Source organism: Sus scrofa, chromosome 16 (genome assembly GCF_000003025.6).
Source record: "Sus scrofa isolate TJ Tabasco breed Duroc chromosome 16, Sscrofa11.1, whole genome shotgun sequence".
Classification (NCBI taxonomy): Eukaryota; Metazoa; Chordata; class Mammalia; order Artiodactyla; family Suidae; genus Sus; species Sus scrofa.
The window spans coordinates 28,292,427-28,309,511 of NC_010458.4; the positions used below are offsets into that span (position 1 = coordinate 28,292,427).

The window sequence follows — 17,085 nt, forward strand, 5'->3', positions numbered from 1 at the left end:
CTATATTAAAGTGTTAACATAAAGAAGTAATTAGGGAGTTCCTGCTGCGGCTCAGCGGGTTGAGAACCCAACTTATATCTGTGAGGATGTTGAATTCGATCCCTGGTCTCACTCAGTGGGTTAAGGATCTGACGTTGCCACAAGCTGATCCATATGTTGCAGATTTGGTGTTGCTGTGGCTGTGGCATAGGCTGGCAGCTGTGGCTCCAATTTGACCCCTAATCCAGGAACTTCCATATGCTGCATGGGTACGGCCCTAAAATTAAAAAAAAAAAAAAAAAGAAAAAAAGAGAAGTATTTAGAAGAACTGATCTAGTTATGTCCAAGGTTGGGTAAGCCTGTTTAACCTTCCTAAAGGAAGTACAAGGAAAGAATCTGGATCAGGTTAAAACAGTGTAAAGGAGTCAGAATTGAGGCGATTTCATAGAAATATATAAAACCAAGCCCACATGATGGGGAAATTTTAGAGCTCTGTTGCTTCTGCTGACTAAGCCAGTTTTAGTAGGTAATAAGTCATTAACTGAATGACGTATTGCCTCACCTGTCTTTCTAATTGGCCTCACTGCCTGAAAGAAACCACAGTGTAGGAAAAGTCAAAAGTCCATTATCCTGGAGTCTCCTCTGGACTGGCTGAGACTGGAGCAGTCCCAAAAGTCTAGTGGGTTGGGCCTATCCTAAGTGTGAATTGAAAGAGGCACTCAACGATATCCTGAAGGTTTACACTGACATTTAGAAAGTGAATGTACTTTTAAAATTTCAGTGTGGGGTTCCACATCACATTTGACCTGTTTCACTAGGATGCTACTGTCTGCACAATATGAGTGATATCTCCAGATGTGATCTTTCAAAGATTCTGGGGTCCAGTTTCAATCACTTGATTTCTTTGGTTGTTTTGAATCCATAATTACGTGGTTGGTGGTTTTGCCATATTTGTCTATGGGATTTCAATGTTCCATGTAATTTGATCTGGGACTTCTACTTTGCAAACTTTCTTAATCACTTTTTTTTTTTTTTTTTTTTTTTTTTTTTTTTTTTGTCTTTTTGTGATTTCTTGGGCTGCTCCCGTGGCATATGGAGGTTTCCAGGCTAGGGGTCTAATCGGAGCTGTAGCCGCCGGCCTATGCCAGAGCCACAGCAATGCAGGAGCCAAGCCACATCTGTGACCTACACCACAGCTCACAGCAACGCTGGATCCTTAACCCACTGAGCAAGGCCAGGGATTGAACCCGAAACCTCATGGTTCCTAGTTGGATTTGTTAACCACTGCATCATGACGGGAACTTCTCTTAATCACTTTTATCCTCAGACCAAGGAGTGATGATAGACTAGTGGATGGGAAATCACACATTATTGGTTGAGTCCCTACATAGAATATCTGGGAAAAATCCACCCAAGAGGAATGCCCAGTACTTTAGTGTATAAATAGCGCTTTAGGAGGAAGTCCTTCTCTATTGTTTACCACTCCTAAAAGTGCATCTATGGAATATATATGGAAACTGAAAGTCTATTCTCAAATAGTGTCTGGGGTCATTCAGGTCATTAAGGAGGTCCAAGGAATTTTCCAGTCCTGAAAATGCTGAAGCTGATGATGATGTCTGACTCTGCTTTAGATGTCCCATTCTCATTTTTTTGGAAGAATACTTCCCAAATCATTTGGGTGGAACTTCATTTTCCATGACTTTTACATGAGTGGCAATTTCCCCCATTCTTAGCCCCTTCACCATCAACTGCCTCCAAAATCAGAGGAGAAATCAAAAGTCCTTTTGTGTCTAGTCCCCTCTTTCTCTTAGTTCTTAGTTATATCACCAGTTAGCTTTATAGCCCTAATCCTAGGCACGATTTCTGAAACTATAGATTTTGGGCTCTTTCCCAGCAATTAATAAATCAGCACCCAGTTTCCATCTGGTGGTTATTTCCCTGAGTAGCACTTAACTGCCTTTGATTGGCACCATTACGGAGGAAATGGTGAAGAGTTGAGCAGCAAAACCCCAACAAGTTCTATGATCTACTGTTTTCTTTTCAGAAAAGTATCCATTTGTGCTTTAAAAAAAAAATACTCTTGTCAAGGACTGAAAAACAATCAATAGACATTCACTGGTATCCATAATAGTAATATGGATTTGTTATTACCAATTCTTGTAATAACTGATGACTGTTGTATAATAAATTACAATTGTCAAATATTGATTTTCAAATTCTTCCACTTCCCTCACATTTTATCAGTTGGAATTTTATGGTAAAGAAGAACCATCTTCTTCCTATTTATCTATTTGTTACCAGTATTGACTCATGAATTCCTATTTTATTCAATAAGTTTATTTATTATTAGGTTTTTTTTTTCCATGCTTGAATGATCATAGATTTGGCTAGTGGGAGCCCCTTCAAAATGGCTCCTGTGTCCTTTTGATAGAGATATCTTTTTTTTTTTAAGCTCTTATTTTTTCCCAACAAGACATTTCAGGCCCATATTATACTTTTCCCAATAGCCCTGCCATCAGTCTTTTCTTCAAGGAGCTCCATTTCCTTCAAATAAGGGATGGCATCTAGAAAACAAGATGAGTAAGCTGTACTGCTCATTGCTACTTGGGTTTACTTCTTTTAAGCACTTTCCCTCACAGCCTGGCCAACAAAATGAATTATCAAGATTTTGAATATGTATTAATTTTATGAGAGAAAAATAATATCTCAGTGTAGTTTTAAGTTGCATTTCTCTTATTATAATGAATTTGAACACCTTTTCATATAATTAAGGACTTTTATACTTTTTTTGCTACATTTTCTGTTCTTTCACCCATTTTTCTATTAAATTTGTTCCTAAAATTTAAAAAATTAAAAAAAATATTAGGAACAATAGCTCATTATTTATATTCTATATTTCAATTTGCTAGTTGTTTTTTGTCTTGGATTATGCTATGCAAAAGTTCAGATTTACAAATCATTTCTTTATTGTATATTATAATTCTGACACCCAATTCTTACCTTGTGTGTGTGTGTGTGTGTGTGTGTGTGTGTGTGTGTGTGTGTGTGTGAGTGTGTGTATGTGTGTGTGCTGGGGTATGTGATGTTTCCCCATACCTCCAAGCAATTTTCTGATACCAGCTGGGTGTCATACAATTCAACTATCTGCCCAGAAACAGCATCATACCCCAGAGGTTAAGGGTTCAGTTCTACAGGATCCCCCTTTGGATGCTAACTGCTAGTCCAGGTTGCTTCCTGGGCTTCCTGGTGGTTCCCATGATCCTCTCCTTGGGCTTGATTAATTTGCTAGAGAGACTCGCAGAACTCAGGTAAACATTTACTACTAGATTACCGGGATATTATAAAATGATATAAATTAGGGACAGCTAGATAGAAAAGAAGCACAGGACAAGGTATGGGAAAAGAGTGCAGATTTTCCACACTTTCAGAGTATGCCACTTTCCATGTGTTCATCTGGAGCTCTGAAGCTCTCTCCCTCTCATTTTTTTTTTTTCCAATGGGGGCATTATTACATAGTATGACTGACTAAGTCATCGACCATTGGTGATTGATCTCAACCTCTAGCCCCTCCCCTCCCCAGAGGTTGGAGAGTGGGACTGAAAGTTTTAACCCCCTAATCACAAGGTTGGTTCTCTTGGCAACCAGCCCAAGTCTATAGGTCTTGAAATAACCTTATTAACATAACAAAAGACACCTTTGTTCTCAACACTCAGGAAATTTCAGGGTTTTTAGGAGCTCTGTGCCGGAAATGGGGATAAAGACCAAATATATATTTCTTATTATAAATCACAATATCACAACATGAATTTGGAATCATAGGTTATAGAGGAGGTCATCCATGTTTTCCCTAAGTACTGGCATGACTTTATTTTTACATTTTGATTCCAGATCGGTTTGTAACTTGTTCTTATATATGTTGTTATTCTAATGGCTATGCAGAATCCCAATATAACTTTTTAAAATAAATTTATTGGAGTATAGGTGACTTACAATGTCGTGTTAGTTTTAGGTGTAGAGTATCAATATAATGTATTAAAGACACCACTTTGTCCTAGTCATCTAACATGTCCCCTTTACCAGATACTAGGTTTTCGCATATAGTTGGGTCTGTTTTTGGATCTTCTCCTATATTCCATTGGTCCATTTGTTTATCTATGTGCCAGTACCACACAGTAATATATACAGGTAGATCATATCCTAACCTCATCTTTTACACACGAGGAAACAGTGTCTTTTCCTAAACCAGGTAGTGGCAGAGCCAGGGCTGGAAACGGATTTTCTTGACTTAATGGCATGATTCTTTTCCTTCTATGCTATGTTGTTCTCAACTCTCTCCTCTACTATCTTTGGTAAAAGTGGAAAATCTAGTTATAAGGAAGAGCCTGCTTTGTCCATAAAAGAATAGCCATGGAATTATGCTCTTCTTAGAACAGATTTGTAGAAGGAGCCATGAGGCAAATGCCTTTTGGGAGAATGTAAATGGCTGTTCCACTGAACGGACTGTTCTGTGGAGAGCTGGACCTGGAAAGATGTAGAGTGAGAAGTATCGTATAAGAGGAAGCTGAGAAGCAGAGGGGTTAAGTGATATGTCCAAGGTCACACAGTATACTAGTGACAGAGCTGTGGTTTAACACAGATGCCCTTGCAGCCCTCTCATCTCTTGGCAATGATTCATCAGACACTTTTTTGGACAACTGCTTCTTTTAAGCTGCTGTACATTTGTGTGTACATTAAATTTGACCTTGTTATATAATGTCTGGCACAAAAATTATTGGTAGCCTGCCTGTACCCCACTTAAGTTTCTGAAGTTTTTACCTAAAGAATGAAAAAATTGTTGGATGGGTTTGGAGAGACAATTCTTCTTATAAATAGTGCTAAAACTCCTTTTTTATATGGACCTGTTCAGCTAAAATCTAAACAACAAAGACACTTGATTTACTGCAGGCATTAGGTTGGAGTGTTAAGTGGCTGTTTTAATTGCAGAGTTTTTATAAAAGAGCTGCTTTCGCCATATAGTTGATTACAATTTAAAAACAGAGACATATGATTTATTATAAACAGTGTTTTTGAGAACTGAACTTTTTTTAAGAACTAAAAATATGTATTTCAAAAAATTTTCAACCCCAGGAGATGTGGGGACCTGACTGTTTTCTTTTCCTCCTTTGGATATGGTATGTGGCTGTTGAATTTTAAGCGGTCAGAGAATCTTCCTTGGTGGTATCAAAGAATAAGAAAGAGGAAGTAGGAATCTTCTAGGTTCTGTGTTTGGGCTGAAAAGGGCTCCAAGCAAACTGGCTAATTAACCTACAGCATGTGACTGGTTTGGCTGGTCCACTCTTGTGTTATATGCCTCCTCTAAATATTCACCTCCTCCCAGCCAGTCTCACCATCCTCTCTCAATCTCAGCCAATAACAGGAACATAATGGATCAGAGTGGTAGCAGAGGCATATTCACACAATTAAAAAGTCTTCTCTTTTACTCTCACCATAAAATTCTGTGCCATCTAGGAATGCCAGTGCCCAGCTAAAAAAGTGTACATTTCCCCTTCAACAGAAAACCTCATGAAATGTTTGGGGGCTTTTGTTGTTTGTTTGTTTTTTGTTTTGTCTTTTTAGGGCCACACCCAGGGCATATGGAAGTTCCCAGGCTAGGGGTTAAATTGGAGCTGTAACCTCTGGCCTATGCCACAGCCACTGCAGTGCCAGAACCGAGCTGCATCTGTGACCTATGCCACAGCTCAATGGGCAACACCGGATCCTTTAACCCACTGAGCAAGGCCAGAGATTGAATCCACATCCTCATGGATACTAGTCTGGTTCGTTTCTGCTGAGCCACAATGGGAATTCCTGAAATGTCTGGTTTTGAAGTGCTTAGTTCATTTAGCTGTCATAGATACAAAAGTGTTTCAATTTGTGCGTGTGTGTAGAGGTATTTTGAAGGATGTAAGTGAGATAGTTTTTCTGGGAAGCTGTTTTTGAAGTTAGATTTGAATATAAGGGTCTCTGTTATTTAGAGGACTTTACTAAGTGAAAAACAAAATTCTGACAAAGATCTACATATTAAAAAGAGCCCAACAAAATGTCTTTTATATATTGTCTAATTATTACATTCCATTTTCCATCTAGGCTCCCTTTGTTCCTCATTGCATCCCAAAAAGAGACTGTATCATCTTTAAAATGGACACATACACAAATAGCTAAAAGCAAATGGTGTTGTCCCAGCACTAGATTAAGACCTAAAGAGACCCCAAGTACTGGGAAGATTATTCCCCTCATCTCTCCCATGCTTAGTGTTTTATTCAAAGTAAATCTTAGAAGGATGCTGAAATAAGATGGTTTATTTCTAGATTTTCTGATAAACCCATCAAACTCCATCTTTTCTTTCTCTTAACCCCTCTCCCTCTCTTATTTGTTTTGAGGGTGCCCTAAGCACATGTTTATTTCACCTGTTGGACTGATAAACCTTGTACACCTCTGACTGATTGTGAGGTCTGGTTCAAATAATTGTTCTGGACTGCAGTTTCCTCATCTGTGTAGTAATGGAGATGGGCTAGGTAGTCTTTTTACACTAAGGTTCTATGACTTTCCTTTTTTTTTTTTTTTTTTTTTTTTGCTTTTTAAGGCTGCACCCATGGCATATGGAAGTTCCCAGGCTAGGGGTCAAATTGGAGCTACAGCTGCAGGCCTACACCACAGTGATAGCAAATCAGGATCTGAGCCACGTCTGGAACCTATACCACAGCTCACAGCAATACTGGATCCTTAACCCACTGAGCAAGGCCAGGGATTGAACCCGTGTCCTGATGGATACTAGTCAGGTTCGTTAACCACTGAGCCACGACAGGAACTCCCCTTGTCATATTTTAAAAACTCTTTTCTGTAAATCCTCTTTCCATAAGCTCTATAATTTCTGTTTATAGCCACTGCTTCTCTTGAAACTTCTTATATCAGTTACTTAAATTGAAGTAAAAAAAAGAGACTATGACCTCACACAGAATGAGAGAAAGTTTGTTTTTTTTCCTGAACATGATCCTGAGGGAATCAGTAAAGAGGAAGAACTAAAGGAAAATCCTTTTTTTTTTTTTTTTTTTAAACGAGGCAACAAAGAAATGTTTAAATAAAGAGATGAAATGGAGGATCTGGGTGGAGCAGGGATGCTTACAATGGTGCCCTCAAGTACAATTCTTTCAAGAGTCACAAGATTAAGACCACAGTAGGATGTGCTGCTTTCAGGAGTGTCCCTGGCAAGGGAGACCAACAAATTATGGCTTTTGTGGGTCTCTTCTTTTTTTCTTGCTAAGAAATAAACAGAACCGCAAGCATATCAGTGGAGCCTCTTTTTCCTCAGTATTCCCCTCTCCCAGGGCTTGTTGTGTGCTCTCCCCAGCAGCCACAAACTACTGAGGATGCCTTGAGATAGCATGTTTTCCATCCAAAATCATGATTCATGAATCCCCTTTGTTGTAAACTTATGAATAGGAGAAGGAAAGAAGGAGCAGGCAGAAAAAACACATTTTGGGGTTTGTAATTTTAAGACTTGAGTTCTGAGGCATTCTAAGAACACTGAAACTTGGCTTATCATATCATCTTCAAAATATAATCAAGAACACACAACCAATCAAAATAAGAAAAAGGAGACTGTCCCAGTGAACCTCAGAGGGTAAGTTTAAAAGGTGAAGGTAACTTGGGAATACAGTATAAGTTTGCCATCATGTACTACAAATATCCATTTACACAGCACACGTCTACTTATGTCTCGGGGGGAAACAAGAATCATATCTCATAAAGGCTGGTTCTGATATTGTTAGCCCATAGCATGGTATTAGTCCAGTCCCTTTCCCTATTTGGTAAAAACTTGTTAGTGTATTTATTCATTCAGAAATTTGAGAAGAAGGATGATCCAAGTCACACGAGAGAAAAGGCATTTCATTACTAAATGCAAGACCTGGGTTTCAGGACAATTTATTTAACTTCTTTAAACCAAAGTTTCCTCATTAGTAAATAGGTTGTTGCTGGTGATGAGCTGACAACCTACAACTGTTGATTATTGCTTTCCTTTTTCTAAGAAAGGCTTTAAAGTAGCTAATTCTAGTAAATGTACTTTCATTTCTGCAGGTCAGGGTACCAGTAGCTCTTTAGTAGTGTATTATCAAATAAGACACTTGATTAGATTCAACGAATATATATTTGGCTGAAATATCTAACTTCAGTGTTCAACCAATATTTATAGAAGTAGCTAACCAAAATGAATTCATTCAATAGATTACTTGTAGCTATTTTGGAAATCTATGAATGAGAAATGTAGGGTTACTGCATATAGAAGGCTTATAGAAGTGTAGGAGGTTTAAAACATTTATTTGAATAGCTATTACATATGATACAGTGTTAAGTGCAACTAACTGCCTGCTTCTCATATGGTAGGGATTCACCTGGGGAAGTTTCTGCCTCCCTTTTCTTGACCTTTTAGGCTGATTGTCTTTCCATAGTCCACATGAGAGGTAGAGTAGTGAGAGAGAATGCAAAGATTCTCTTAAGAATAAGGTCCTGACCAAGGCAACATAGGCACAACATAGTGAATTAGATAGATAATACTTCACAAAAGGTAAATCTAAACCCTGGTTTCTTTAATGAATTGTCTAAAGAAGTAGGTTTCCAGTAATCATAAATTGTAAGAATTATTTCTCACTAAAAAATTACTCTGTTCTTATTTGTAGGAGAAATAAAAAGATAAGGATATTTTCTTTTTCTGTGTGGCCCAGTGGAAAGACCATGGGGTTTTATAACCAGGAATTTAAGATTTTGAATCCAGACACTTTCTTGTCAATTGTGCAATTTCCCTTTATATAAAATTTGAGGTAATAACACTTACCTCATAGGATTGCACAGTTAAAAAATAAATGATATTCAATAAATGTTTGTTTTTCCTTTCATAGTCAAGGATACAAACAGTAATATATTTATTTACCTGATTTATAAGTACGGCTATCTATTTTCCATTGAGGAAGGTCCCCTCACCACCACATTGATTAAAACTTAGTTTTTCTTTCCTTTTTTTCCTCTTCTCTTTCTTTCCTTCTTGTAAAATAACCTTCATTTATTGAAGTCTATTCCTGAAATTATCAAGTTTTTTTGTTTAAATCCCCTTTAGGCTGATAATTTCTAATAGTTTATGATTTTTACTTTCTTTTTTATAAAACTTTAAAAGATTACTTTCTACTTACAGTTATTACAAAACACTGGCTATATTCCTTGTATTGTAGAATAATCTTTAACAAGATTGTCCACCGAATAGTTTGTGTTTCCAAGTAGTCATTCTTTATTTTTAAGAAAATATACTGACTAAACCCTCAAAACTTTAAGTGGAAAGAATCCGGTATGTGGAGTGAGACTTCTGATTTATTTTAAACCTGGTGTTTTACTAATAAATGGCCATATTGTGAGGAGTTTGGTTGTGATTTATCATCTCTCAGATCCACCATCTATGCTAAAAGGTCAACTTTAGTCTTCATTTTACCCAAATGCCTTCCAGTGGTGTTTGCTGAGCAAGGCAAGGGCACATAGTCTTTAACCACTGATACCTAGGAAGAATGAATGTTTAAGCAAGCAAAGTCTCTCCTCCCCACATCTCCATTCCTTCCTATTCTTCTCTTATCCCTCAACAACTCTTGCACAGTCAGGTTGTGTATCTTCTTGCACATGACCCTGAGAAGCCATCCACACTCTTCTGTTGACATCTAATGGAGAATTCCACTGTATAAGACAGAGCCATCTAGACCATGAGAAGGTGGCCTATAACACACTCACTCCATCAGTTTATCATAGTTAGTATGACAGATACCAAAGGAGTGTTATAGCAGCTCTTTCCTTGGAGATGTTTAACTGTTTGTTATCATTAGGGACAGTCTGACTTGGGTACAAAAGATGGGGCTGTGTGACATCTGGAGGCTTTTTTCGATGCTGTTAACTCTGTTTCCCAGATGTTGGTGTTGTGGCCTGCAGATACTATAATCAGGAGCAGTGTGCAAAGGACAAGGGATTCAAATTCCCTTTCTAGGCTTGTACTTCCACATCTCCTTCACCTCATGCACCTCTTGTAGAAACATACTGAAAAGAGACAAGCTGGGTGGGTAGCGAATGGCGTGAGGCTAATGAGAGTAGTTAAGGGGTACACACAGACTCATGTAAGGCACTGAAATGTCTCCATAGGAATCTCATTTTTTCAAGTGGTTTGAATTAATTGCTCCCCAAATTATTTCCTTTCAAGGCAGGATTATCTGCATGGGAACTCTACACAAAATAGCAATGAGTGTGAGTCTTTGTATGAAACAGAGATACACGGTTTTTGTTCAGTGGGTTTGGAAACATATTCTGTTTATGAATTTCTATTACCATTCACGTCATGCTGTTTTTCTCAGTGGCCTTGTCAATCTTAACATTAGACTCAAGAAACAAATAATAACATTAGACTCAAGAAACAAAGCCTGATTAAGCAGAGCAGTTGGTTCAGGACACTGTTTGGGGCAGAAGTTAGGGGTGTGGTGAGGAGAACACAACCAGATTTAATACCAGCAATTACAACATGTGTGAGACTGAGGAAATAGTCAACTGAATTAATGTGTTACATCAATTGAGCTTATTATTTAGGTTGTAAAGTGTGTATATTTATTCCTTGGAAAATTATCTCTGTAAGTGTTGTAAAAACAAAAAGCGTTTTAGAAATTTCATAAAATAAAGCATACTGTTATGGAAAAATGATTAATTGCTATGTCAGCTACCTAGCTATTAAACTTTGGGTAAGTTCCCAAGATGAAATCTCAAGATTTCGGTTTCTTTGTCTGTAAAGTAAGAGGTTAGTTTAGATAATTTCTAAGGACTATTTTTTGTTATATAATTCTATGATTGTCTAATAACTAATGAATTCAACATTCAGTATGTATTGATGACCACAGAGTTACCTTGGACGCTGTGGACACAGAGGTAAATAAGGCAATAATTCTGCCTAACAGACCTGCAGGTCTGTCTCTTCTGTATCTGCATGTGTTCTAAAGAGCTTGTTTAGAATTGTCTTGTTTTTTTCATTCATATCCCAAGAGCCACATGGAATATGTCATTGGAGGTGTTCTGGATTCATGCAGTTATGGAAACAGAACATAAGTAAGATAGCGATTAGGGATATAATACTCTAATGAAATGTCAACTGTGGGGACAGAGGTCTTCTTGGCCTTCAGGATACTAAAGTAAGCACCAGAACATTACCTGTGTCTTGATGAATCTCTTGTTTCTGTCCTTTCTTGGCTGTGGATTCCATACCATTCCACTGTAATTTAAGAGCACATGGAAAATTTAATTTACAACTTGTTGAAAGTGTTTTGGAAGTAGACAGAAAATGTTATTTCACTGTCCCAAATAGTTTTGTGTTCAGTTCTGAGCCTTAAATTCTGATGCGTTGTTGGAGATGGTGGTAGGAAGGGGAGGGAGAAATGACATCACTTAAAAGGAATGAGCATGGGGAGGAAATAAACTGATGAAGATGGGCTAGGAAGATTAAGACCATGGGGTTCATGCTTGAAGAGGGTGAAGTTGAGGTGGATGTGGGTTAGTATAAAGTGACAGGTTTACTGCATTTCTGCATTTCAGAGCATTAAAAATGGGGAAACTCCCTGAAGAGTAAAAGAGATTAAATTTTAGGGAAAAGAAGGAATATGACCATAAACATAGCAGCAAAGATTTACAGAATAAATTGTACAACGAAAATGTTAAACGATTTTTAAAAATTAATGTATAGTAAGCAAAAAGTGAGTTATTAAGGAAAGTTAGAAAGACTGAAATGTATTTCAGAGAAGATGATTTTGTTTTGGGACTGAAGGTTTTTGTTGCAGCTAAGCTGTATGGGCCACAGGTCTGATTCAAATTCTCTTGTTTTGTTGACCTGTCTTTCACTGCCAGCTTTACAATATTTTACATTTTAATACATAGTATATATTGTGAAGTATAATGATATGTTATTTGTCTAAGCATATGTGTAAATGCTGGGCATAGTCAGCTGAGGTTAAGTATCTGAAGAATAAATGACTGAATTTTCCAAATAATTGGCTATAGAATTCTCTCATGGTTTCAAGTAGCTCAGGAATTTCGCTGAGGATGTCAGAACCGTTAATCATATGCTAAATTTAAAGTTTTATCAATGGGGAGTTCTTGTTGTGGCTCAGCAGGTTAAGGACACAACATAGTGTACATAAGGATGCAGGTTTGATCCCTGGCCTTGTTCAGTGGGTTAAGGAACCCATGCTGCTGCAAGCTGTAGTGTAGGTTACAGACACAGCTTGGATCTGGTGTTGCTGTGGCTGTGGCGTAGGCCGGCAGCTGCAGCTACGATTCGACTCCTAGCCTGGTAACTTACAGATGCCACGGGTGAGGCCCTAAAAAGAAAAAACAATTTATCAATAAACAAATTAGTAACTCTTGGCCAAAAAGTTTTAATTCACATAGCATAATCATTTACCTAGAAGATGTGCCAAATGTGTGCCACTCTCTACGTTATGATTTAGGGGATTCCAGCTTTGAGCAAACTTTATCATTAAAATCTGGATACACAAGATGAATCAGGGTGCAATTCTTTTTTTTTTTTTGCATTTTAGGGCCACACCCTTGGCACATGGAAGTTTCCAGTCTAGGGGTCGAATCAGAGCTGCAGCTGCCAGCCTACGCCACAGCCATAGCAATGAAGGATCATCTGAGCCTCATCTGCGACACATACCACAGCTCATGGAAATGCCAGATCCTTAACCCACTGAGTGAGGCCAGGGATTGAACCCTCATCCTCATGGACACTAGCCAGATTTATTACTACTGAGCCACAACAGGAACTCCCCAATTATTCTTGATTAGAGTAGGATCTTCCATTTTTATGAAAATTATAGAATTATATGTATATTATATATATATTAATAAACAAAAAATCAAAATTAGTCACAGCTATTGCAGATTATATTTATTAAATGCCACAAAGCATAATATTGTTTGGCATAATGTAGGAACCAAAGAGATTTTTAATTTGGTCCTGAATTACAGAGAAAATTGAAATTACCTAACATTAATAATTTATAATGTACACATATCCACAATGTGATAGTTTTAAAATATGTCCACAAATTCTTTGTTACTTTTCCCAGTGAGAGGTAGAATCTTAGAACTGGGTGGGCTTTTCGTGACTGCTTCAACCGAGAGTTGTGGGGAATAGTCTGTAAGACCCAGTGGATGGCTGAAACTGTGGATAGTACTCAACTCTATATATACTATACTTTTTCTTTTACATACATACTTATGATAGAGTTTAATTTATAAATTAGGCACTGTAAGAGATTAACAAAAATAACTAATAATAAAATAGAAAAATTATAAAAACATACTGTAATAAAAGTTGTGTGAATGAGGTCTCTCTCTGAAAACATTTTGTACAAATTTAACGGCTTTTCCATCTTAACTAAACACTTATGCCCTGTGATATCAAAACAAGCACAGATTTCTTTTTTTCTTCTTCACAGTTTCTTACTGTAGATTCTAGCAACCTCTGCATACAATTTTTTTTTTTTTCTTTCCTTAAGTTGAGAATTTTTACCTGTTCATTTAAAGGTAGCACTTCACAGCTTCTTTGGCATATGTGAATTGGCAGCGTCACCAGTCTTGCGCTTTTGGGCCATTACTAAGTAAAATAAGGGTTCTCTGAATGCAGGAAACGTTAACACGCATTCCCGTTGGTCTGCTAACCCAGGGTCCCGAAATACGATCCACGTGGGACGATTCACGTCTCGCGGGACAAAGCAAAACAGCGCGAGACTTTCTTCACGCTACTCCAAACAACGGGCAATCTAAAGCTTAGGAATTATTTCCGGGATGTTCTGCTTAATATTTTTGGACTGCGGTTGACTGTGGGTAACTGAAACCACAGCTTTGAGAGAAGTACTATTTTATTCTCAAAGCTTGCAGCAGCCAGGTAAGCGGCCACCGTACTGTGAAGACACCAACCCGAGTGGGAAAACCACAGGGCGGGACCCTGAGACTGCTTGCAGAGACGGACATGCCTGGCCGGTCCTCAGCCTCCTGCACTCTGTGCTTCAGTTACCGTCTCATTGAAACCACCTAAGAGACCTTAAACCAGAAGTGCCCATCCGAGCAGTTCCTGAATTCTTGCTTCAAAGAAACGGTGAGATGCTATAAAATGTTGTTTTAAGTCACTAAATTTTGGAGTAATTTGTTATGATCAATAGTAGCTAGAAAATAGAGAATTTGAGAAGAAATATAAAAATAAAGAGGTTAAAAACCATTTAGGGCAGTGATTTATAACATTTGGGGAGAGTTGTCATAAATTCCTTTGAGATTTTAATGAAAGAGATGGCCTTTTATTCCAGGAAAACTTTGTGTAAAGTTTCAGCTTTTTCAAGGCTGCGTGAAGCACAGCCTCGCTCAAGACCTCAGTTTTAGAAGCAGCTGCAAAATTTTTTCAGAGCCCTGATTTGAGATAATTATTGCAATTGAGTACCAAATTTAACTCCCTGTCAGTTGAGTACAAGGGAAGGGAGATAGGTTATACAAAATGTTCACTGTTTAGGAGTTCATGTCGTAGTAGAGCGGAAACGAATCTGACCAGGATCCATGAGATTTTGGGTTCGATCCCTGGCCTCGCTCAGTGGGTTAAGGATCCGGCGTTGCCCTGAGCTGTGGTGTAGGTCGAAGATGGTGGCTCGGATCCAGTGTTGTTGTGGTTGTGTTGTAGGCCGGCAGCTATGGCTCCAATTCCACTCCTAGCTTGGGAACCTGCATGTGCCGCAGGTGCGGCCCTAAAAAGACAAGACAAAAAAAAGAGATAAATCCACAATGTTCACTGTTTAGTAATAAAATGAAGTGAGAGCCTAGATATTTGTCTGGGAAGATGTGTTTTTCCATGGCACAAAATTCTTGGGGAAATTTATGGTTTGTCAGCTTCTTTGACCTGATTAATCAACGGATAGGGCCATACATAGGTTGATTGGCATAACTGTTGGCTAAGTAGATATAGCCTTGGGAAAATGGAGAGTTTTCACCTGATGGAAATTCCCTAGAGTTTAAAAAAGTGTTTATTTTATTGTCAACTAAAGAGAAAGGAAACCCTTAAAATTTATATTATTTATTGGTAAAGATTTGCTTTAGGTTTCTGAGGACCAAGTATGGTATTTAACCACATAGCTACTTTATTTTTTATTACATAATGAGTGCTTATTAAGAGATAGCAGTTATTGGGGTTAAGTTAGCAGGTCAAGGGTGTCAGTGGTGAGGTCTCTGTGATTCTCTTGGCTTTGCTGTCATAGTTGCAAACTGGATGCTCAGCCATCAAATCCAGGTTCCAGGAAGGAATAAGAAGGAAATGTTGAAAGGGATGCTATCTATATCAGAGAAACAAAGTTTTCCCAGAAACATTGACCAACTTTCAATGGTCAGAGCTGTCACAAGTTTACTTCTAGCAGCAAAGGATAATGCATAATTTATTTATTTATTTTTAATATTTTTGTCTTTTTAGGGCTGCACCCTTAGCATGTGGAGGTTCCCAGGTGGACAGGGCCACAGCAACACAGGATCCCAGCCGAGTCTGCGACCTACACCACAGCTCAGGGCAACATCCAATCCTTAACACACTGAGCCAGAATCTAACCCGAGTCCTCATGGATGCTAGTCGGATTCACTAACCGCTAAGCCATGACGAGAACTCCCATAATTTTTTTTTAAACTTGGGAATCTTGCTGTCTTCCTCCTCTAGCCCCCTGCAACCCAACAAGGGTTATCTTGGAAAGGAGGAAGAAAAGTGTGGATTTTGGTTAGGGAACTAATTGTATATGCCAAATGTTTGGTCAAAATTGTAATGTTTTTAATGTCATTTTCCATAAATAGCTATCAGAGCTATCTATCAGCTATCAGTAAAGCCTATTGATTTCACTGGCCTTATTTCACCTTTAAATGCTTTTGATTTATTGCCAATGGTATTCCCTCACATATATCTTTAAATAAAATTATTTGAAATTTGATGCTTAGACACTAGCAGATAAAAAGTAAAAATATAGATTTGTTCAATCTTTGTAGGCAGAAAAAACTTAAAACATCATTTTTTTTGAAGTTGTTTAAAGATTTAAACCTTAGACAAAGAAAAGTTTATGTACCTATCCCTGTTTATCAGTATATTACCTTTTATTTTAGACAGCTTTAATTTGTTGTGATATATTGACCAGGTACAAAAGATATTCATTTAAATATCCTAGCAGTGAAAACATAGGTTTGACCCCTGGCTTTGCTCAGTAGGTTAAGGATCCTGTGTTGCTTTGAGATGTGATGTAGGTTGCAGATGCAACTTGGATCTGGCATTGCTGTGGCTGTGGTGTGGGCCAGCAGCTGCAGTTTCTGATTCGACCTCTAACCTGGGGACCTCCACATGCTGCAGGTGCAGCCCTAAAAAGACAAAAAAAAAAAAAAAAGGATTTTAAGGTTAAACTATATACTTCATAGTTAAATTTTTCTGCAATGGTATACAGACGATTAATAATAATAATAATACCTGAGGAAAACAAGCATTCGGAGAAAGAGGCTAAGGTAGTAATGAGTCAGGGAGATAAAATATTATAAATAAAGATTTTTCTCAATAGGAAATATGTTCATTGGTTTGGGTGCTAAGGCAATAGAATCAGATTTTAGTGATCTAGACCCTTTTCTTGACCTATTCTGTCCCGTCCAGATCTTGTGGCTTTATTTTTTTTCTTAGAAATTTGCTGAAAGCAAAATTAACAATTCCCAACACTGATCTCTTAAACAATGGGATTATTACTTTTAACTATATAAATTTTGTACATTAGAGACCTTTTCAACATCTCTGATCTTTCCCTGCATCATGTGTTTGGCTAAAGTCATATGTTGCTATATTAAAAACAAACACACACACACACACAATTAAATGTGACTCCAGAGGTACCGAAGGTTCATAGACCTTTACTGGAGATTTAAGGGAAGATGAAGAATGAGCTGCATTATACAGTAAGGTTGTTTAAAAGTCTTCTAAACATCTTCCTTGAGAATATGGTTATCAAC

The 17,085-nt window shown here is 37.8% G+C and overlaps 1 long non-coding RNA gene across 1 annotated transcript; it reads right to left on the minus strand.

The window, feature by feature from the left end:
- LOC110257349 lies at window positions 1,392-14,647 on the minus strand. Its single transcript, XR_002339819.1, has 3 exons — window positions 13,598-14,647; window positions 11,236-11,296; window positions 1,392-2,543 (listed from the first exon to the last, which is right to left on the minus strand). It is a non-coding gene; the product is annotated as an uncharacterized LOC110257349 (long non-coding RNA).